The sequence below is a fragment of the Martes martes genome (assembly GCF_963455335.1).
Source record: "Martes martes genome assembly, chromosome: 2".
NCBI lineage: Eukaryota > Metazoa > Chordata > Mammalia > Carnivora > Mustelidae > Martes > Martes martes.
The window spans coordinates 326865-333529 of record NC_137889.1 but is presented as its reverse complement, the minus strand read 5'-3'; the positions used below and the strand labels follow the sequence as shown (position 1 = coordinate 333529).

The 6665-nt window shown below is 38.0% G+C and overlaps 1 pseudogene across 1 annotated transcript; it reads right to left on the bottom strand.

The window, feature by feature from the left end:
- Positions 1-1045: 1045 nt before the first annotated feature.
- Positions 1046-1978, bottom strand: LOC308338876 (putative olfactory receptor 2B8; annotated as a pseudogene). Its single transcript has one exon. The product of its transcript is annotated as a putative olfactory receptor 2B8 (transcript).
- Positions 1979-6665: the final 4687 nt, after the last annotated feature.

Here is a 6665-nt window from a genome sequence, read left to right as displayed (position 1 = left end):
GGTGTTGTAAGAAAGTGTTGAATCACTACATTGTACCCCTGAAACTAATGTTGCACAGTTCATTAGCTATCTAGAACTTAAATAAAAACTTTAAAAAATACATAGTATTGTATAGTAGGATATATCTCTCCTGTGTGCAGAACTTATATATTTTCTTGCCTCTCAGCTTGTAGAAAAATGTCTATTTTTCCACTTGGCCTGCTGAGAATTATTATTATTATGCTGATAATTATTATTATAATGCTGATAAAGATGACTGAGCACCAAATATAAAATGTATACTGATTGGGAAGCAAGATATTTTTAGATCAAAGGCCATCACTGAGAGAAATTCATATTCTCCATGTTAACTATAGTTTTAGACATAGAACTTCCATATAATAACATGTAGAATTTTAAAAATATGCCAAAAGAGTCTGCTAGAAGGTTTGGATAAACGAACTAACAGGCAGAGGCATTGCATGGAGACTTCTCTATGTGTACACCTTTTCTCCACAACAGTGTCAATGATCAGAACATGCGCTAGGCTCCCCGAGGATGGTCCATCCTAATATCAATTAAAATGAGATCAGATACACACTGCTACACTAACATAGGAAAATGTGAAGGGAGGGGAAGTTCCCTCTTGATTATAAGGGCATTCTACTAATTTTGTGGTACGATCTAGTCCTTTTTGAACAGTCATCTTTCTGCTTTTTAAACAAGTTTTAAGAGTAGTCCCTTAATCATCAGTTTTAATGTGCTATGTGATAATAATCTTTTTTGTCATTAATTTTATGCTTTCATTAGAAAAGAGAACATAGTAACAAATACAATATTATACTAAAAAGTATGAATGTTTGTTATCTAATTTTAGAGCTCTTCCATTATTTTCAGGGGAGAATTGTCCTATTTTACTTCCTCTGAAATACAAAGGTAGTTAAGACTGACAGTTAGCCATCATTATTTGGGAGTGGAGGTGAGGGCAGTTGGCAGCAGGTATTCTGGGAGTGAGGAATCCTAACTGTGAAGAACCAGCCTTCTCTTAAGCCATGCTCCACCCCTTCTACTCTCTTCCCAGTAGCTTCCTTAGTTCTCGCTTGACATTTCTATTTCTCAAGGTGTAGATGAGAGGGTTGAGCATTGGAATTACAAGTCCATAGAAGAGTGCAAGAAGCTTACCCCTCAGTTTGACTGAAGTGCTCTTGGGTGCCATATATGTGTAAACACTAGTGGTTGAGCCATAGAACATGATGACCACAGCAGAAGAGACCCACATGTGTTGAAAGCTTTCTTGTGACCCTCAGAAGATTAGATCCTAACTACTGCTCTGACAATGTTGATGTAAGAGAACAGAATTAACCCAAGTGGGACAACTTTTATGATCACCACAGTGGCATACATCCTGACTTTGTTGGTCCATGTATCAGTGCATAATAATTGAATCAAGGCAGATACCTCACAGAAGAAATTCTCTACCCAATATTGACCACACAAAGGTAATGAGAAACTCAACACTTTGCACCAAGGAGTTACTGAAACCTATTATCCTAGTCACTGCCACCATTTGTCAGCAAAGCCGAGGATGCGTAACTGTGTAATGAAGAAGCTGGCAGATAGCTACGTAATGATCAAAGACCATTATTGAGAGAAGTACACATTCAGTGGATCCTAAGTCAAGGAGGATGAAAAGCTGAGCTATGCACCCTCTGTAGCTGATGTTGCTCAGGTGGCTCTGTATGTTGACCAGCATCTGTGGGACAGTGGACATAGAAGAGCAGAGGTCCACAAAGGAGAGTTTATCCAGAAAGAAGTATGTGGGGGTGTGGAGTCTGCGCTTAAGGCAGGGCAAGAAAATGATGGCTGAATTTCCAAGGAGTGTCATTATGTAGAAGGTAGAGACAGCCACATAAAGAACCATTTCCAGTGTGGGCGATTCAGAGAAACCCAGCAGAACAAAGCCATGGGGGTGAGGAAAGGTGTTGTTGAAACTCATCATTTATGGGACACTACTTGCTGGAAATGACACAAGCAGAATCCTAGAAGCTTGATTATCCTATAGAACTTGGTTTTAGCTTGTGAGTCTACAATCAATGGAGGAGATGGGCATGGGATGTTGAAACACAGAAAATCATTAACACACTTCATTTTATTACCTTAGAAGAAAAATGAGAATTAACCATATGGATCTGTATCTTAACAGCCATATTTTAATTTATGACTTCTACTTAGCAATCTCCTAGCTTGCTAAGTAGAGGTATTACAAAGTTGAATAAAGTAAAGAGGTATTACAAAATACCTGTGGAGAAAGGTCTTGAATCTACTAGGATTGAGAGAAACTGCGACTTCATTTGAGCTTCAGCAAATCTCTAATTTATTCAATGTTTTCTAACTTCACTCCCTTTAATTCAATTCATTTTTCGTGTTGATTTTAATGCACTTAATGCATTTCTGTTAGAGCATGTGAAACCTGACCTGTCTTTGAAGACACTTAGTTAGAGAAGCTAAATTCTTCTGCTTCTGATAATTAAGTCAATATGGCTAAATCTCCAAGGACCATAGGGAATACACTCATGGAATTAATTATCATGAAACCTATTATTTTTTATTTTTTAATTTTAATTTTATTTTATTATTAATTTTTTAAAATTTAATTTAATTTTTTCAGTGTTCCAAGATTTATTGTTTATGCACCACACCCAGTGCTCCATGCAATCTGTGCCCTGCTTAATACCCACTACCAGGCTCAACCAACCTCCCAACCCTCTCCCTTCCAAAATCCTCCGTTTGTTTCTCAGAGTCCACAGTCTGTCATGATTCATCTCCCCCTCTGATTTCCCCCATCTCACTTCTCCTCTCCAAGTCCCAATGTCCTCCGTGTTATTCTTTATGCTCCACAAGTAAGTGAGACCATATGATAATTGACTCTCTCTGTTTGACTTATTTCACTCAGCATAATCTCTTCCTATCCCGTCCATGTTGATACAGAAGTTGGGTATTCATCCTTTGTGATGGAGGCATAATATTCCATTGTATATACGGACCATATCTTCTTTATCCATTCATCTGTTGAAGGGCATCTTGGTTCTTTTCACAGTTTGACGTTTGTGGCCATTGCTGCTATGAACATTGGGGTACAGATGGCCCTTCTTTTCACTTCATCTGTATCTTTGGGGTAAATACCCAGTAATGCAATTGCAGGGTCATAGGGTAGCTTTATTTTTAATTTGTTAAGGAATCTCCACACTGTTTTTTCCAAAGTGGCTGCACTAACTTGCACTCCCACCAACAGTGTAAGAGGGTTCTCCTTTCTATGTCTTCTTTGGAGAAGTGTCTGTTCATGTCTTCTGCCCATTTTTTGAGATGATTATCTGTATATTGAGGGTTGAGTTTGAGGAGTTTTTTATTTTTCTATTTTTAAAATTTATTTATTTTTATTAACATATAATGTATTATTAGCCCCAGGGGTAAAGGTCTGTGAATGGCCAGGTTTACACACTTCACAGCACGCACCATAGCACGTATCCTAACCAATGTCCATAACCCCACCACCCTCTCCATACCCCCCTCTCCCCGGCAACCCTCAGTTTCTTTTGTGAGATTAAAAGTCTGTGATGGTTTGTCTCTGTCCCGATACCATCTTGTTTCATTTATTCTTTTCCTATCCCCCAAACCCCCATGTTGCATCTCCACTTCCTCATATCAGGGAGATCATATGACAGTTGTCTTTCTCCGATTGACTCATTTCACTAAGCATAATACCTTCTAGTTCCATCCACATCTTTGCAAATGGAAAGATTTCATTTCTTTTGATGGCTGCATAGTATTCCATTGTGTGTGTGTATATATATATGTATATGTATATATTTACAATGTCTTCTTTATCCATTCATCTGTTGATGGACATCTAGGTTCTTTCCATAGTTCGGCTCTTGTGGACATTGCTGCTATAAACATTCAGGTGCACATGCTCCTTCGGATCACTACATTTTTATCTTTAGGGTAAATATCCAGTAGTGCAATTCCTGGGTCATAGAGTAGCTCTATTTTCATCTTCCTGAGGAATCTCCATGCTGTTTTCAAGCGTGGTTGCACCAGCTTGCTTTCCCACCAACAGCGTAGGAGGGTTCCCCTTTCTCTGCATCCTTGCCAGCATCTGTCATTTCCTGACTTGTTAATTTTAGCCATTATGACTGGTGTGAGGTGGGATCTCATTGTGGTTTTGATTTGTATTTCCCTGTTGCCGAGTGATGTAGAGCACTTTTTCATGTGTCTGTTGGCCATCTGGATGTCTTCTTTGCAGAAATGTCTGTTCATGTCCTTTGCCCATTTCTTGATTGAATTATTTGTTCCTTGGGTGTTGAGTTTGTTAAGTTCTTTATAGATTTTTGGATACTAGCCCTTTATCTCATATGTCATTTGCAAATATCGTCTCCCATTCTGTCAGTTGTCTTTTGGTTTTGTTAACTGTTTCCTTTGCTGTGCAAAAGCTTTTGATCTTGATAAAGTCCCAATAGTCCATTTTTGCCCTTGCTTCCCTTGCCTTTGGTGATGTTCCTAGGAAGAAGTTGCTGTGGCTGAGGTCAAAGAGGTTGCTGCCTGTGTTCTCTTCAAGGATTTTGATGGATTCCTTCCTCACATTGAGGTCCTTCATCCATTTGAGCCTATTTTCATGTGTGGTGTAAGGAAATGGTCCAGTTTCATTTTTCTGCATGTGCCTGTCCAATTTTCCCAACACTATTTGTTGAAGAGACTGTCTTTTTTTCATTGGACATTCTTTCCTACTTTGTCAAAGATTAGTTGACCATAGAGGTGAGGGTCTATTTCTGGGCTCTCTATTCTGTTCCATTGATCTATATGTCTGTTTTTGTGCCAGTACCATACTGTGTTGATGATGACAGCTTTGTAATAGAGCTTGAAGTCCGGAATTGTGATGCCACCAACTTTGGCTTTCTTCTTCAATATTTCTTTGGCTATTTGAGGTCTTTTCTGGTTTCATACAAATTTTAGGATTATTTGGTCCATTTATTTGAAAAAGTAGATGGGATTTTGATAGGGATTGCATTAAATGTGTAGATTGCTTTAGGTAGCATAGACATTTTCACAATATTTGTTCTTCCAATCCATGAGCATGGAACATTTTTCCATTTCTTTGTGTCTTCCTCAATTTCTTTCATGAATGCTTTATAGTTTTCTGAGTATAGATTCTTTGCTTCTTTGGTTAGGTTTATTCCTAGGTATCTTATGGTTTTGGGAGCACTGTAAATAGGATTCACTCCTTAATTTTTCTTTCTTCTGTCTTATTGTTGGTGTAAAGAAATGCTACTGATTTCAGTGCATTGATTTTATATCCTGATAGTTTACTGAATTTCTGTACAATTTCTAGCAGATTTGGGGTGGAGTCTTCTGGGTTTTCCATGTAAAGTGTCCTATCATCTCCCAAGACTGATGTCATATCATCTGCAAAGAGTTTGACTTCTTCTTTGCCGATTTGGATGCCTTTAATTTCTTTTTGTTGTCTGGTTGCTGAGGCTAGGACTTCTAGTACTATGTTGAATAGCAGTGGTGATAATGGACATCCCTGCTGTGTTCTTGAACTTAGCATAAAGCTCTCAGTTTTTCTCCATTGAGAATGATATTTGCGGTGGGTTTTTCATAGATGGCTTTGATAATATTGAGGTATGTTCCCTCTATCCCTACACTTTGAAGAGTTTTGATTGGGAAGGGATGCTGTACTTTGTCAAATGCTTTTTCAGCATCTGTTGAGAGTATCATATGGTTCTTGTTCTTTCTTTTATTGATGTATTATATCACATTGATTGATTTGTGGATGTTGAACCAACTTTGCAGCCCTGGAATAAATCCCACTTGGTCGTGGTGAATAATCCTTTTACTGTACTGTTGGATCCTATTGGCTAGTATTTTGGTGAGAATTTTCACATGTGTGTTAATCAAGGATATTGGTCTGTAATTCTCTTTTTTGATGGGATCCTTGTCTGGGTTTGGGATAAAGGTAATGCTGGCTTCATAAAATGAGTTTGAATGTTTTCCTTCCATTTCTATTTTTTTGGAACAGTTTCAGGAGAATAGGAATTAATTCTTTAAATGTTTGGTAGAATTCCCCTGGGAAGCTGTCTGGCCCTGGGCTCTTGTTTGTTGGGAGATTTTTGATGACTGCTTCAATCTCCTTACTAGTTATGGGTCTGTTCAGGTTTTCTATTTCTTCCTGGTTCGGTTGTGGTAGTTCACGTGTCTCTAGGAATGCATCCATTTCCTCCAGATTGTCAAATTTGCTGGCATAGAGTTGCTCATAATATGTTCTTATAATTGTTTGTATTTCTTTGGTGTTGGTTGTCATCTCTCCTCTTTCATTTATGATTTTATTTATTTGGGTACTTCCTCTTTTCTTTTTGATAAGTCTGGCCAGGGGTTTATCAATCTTATTAATTCTTTCAAAGAACCAGCTCCTAGTTTCGTTGATTTGTTCTATTATTTTTTTGGTTTCTATTTCATTGATTTCTCCTCTGATCTTTATTATTTCTCTTCATCTGCTGGGTTTAGGCTTTCTTTGTTGTTCTTTCTCCAGCTCCTCTAAGTGTACGGTTAGGTTGTGTATTTGAGAACTTTCTTGTTTCTTGAGAAAGGCTTGTATCACTATATAATTTCCTCTCAGGAGTGCCTTTGCT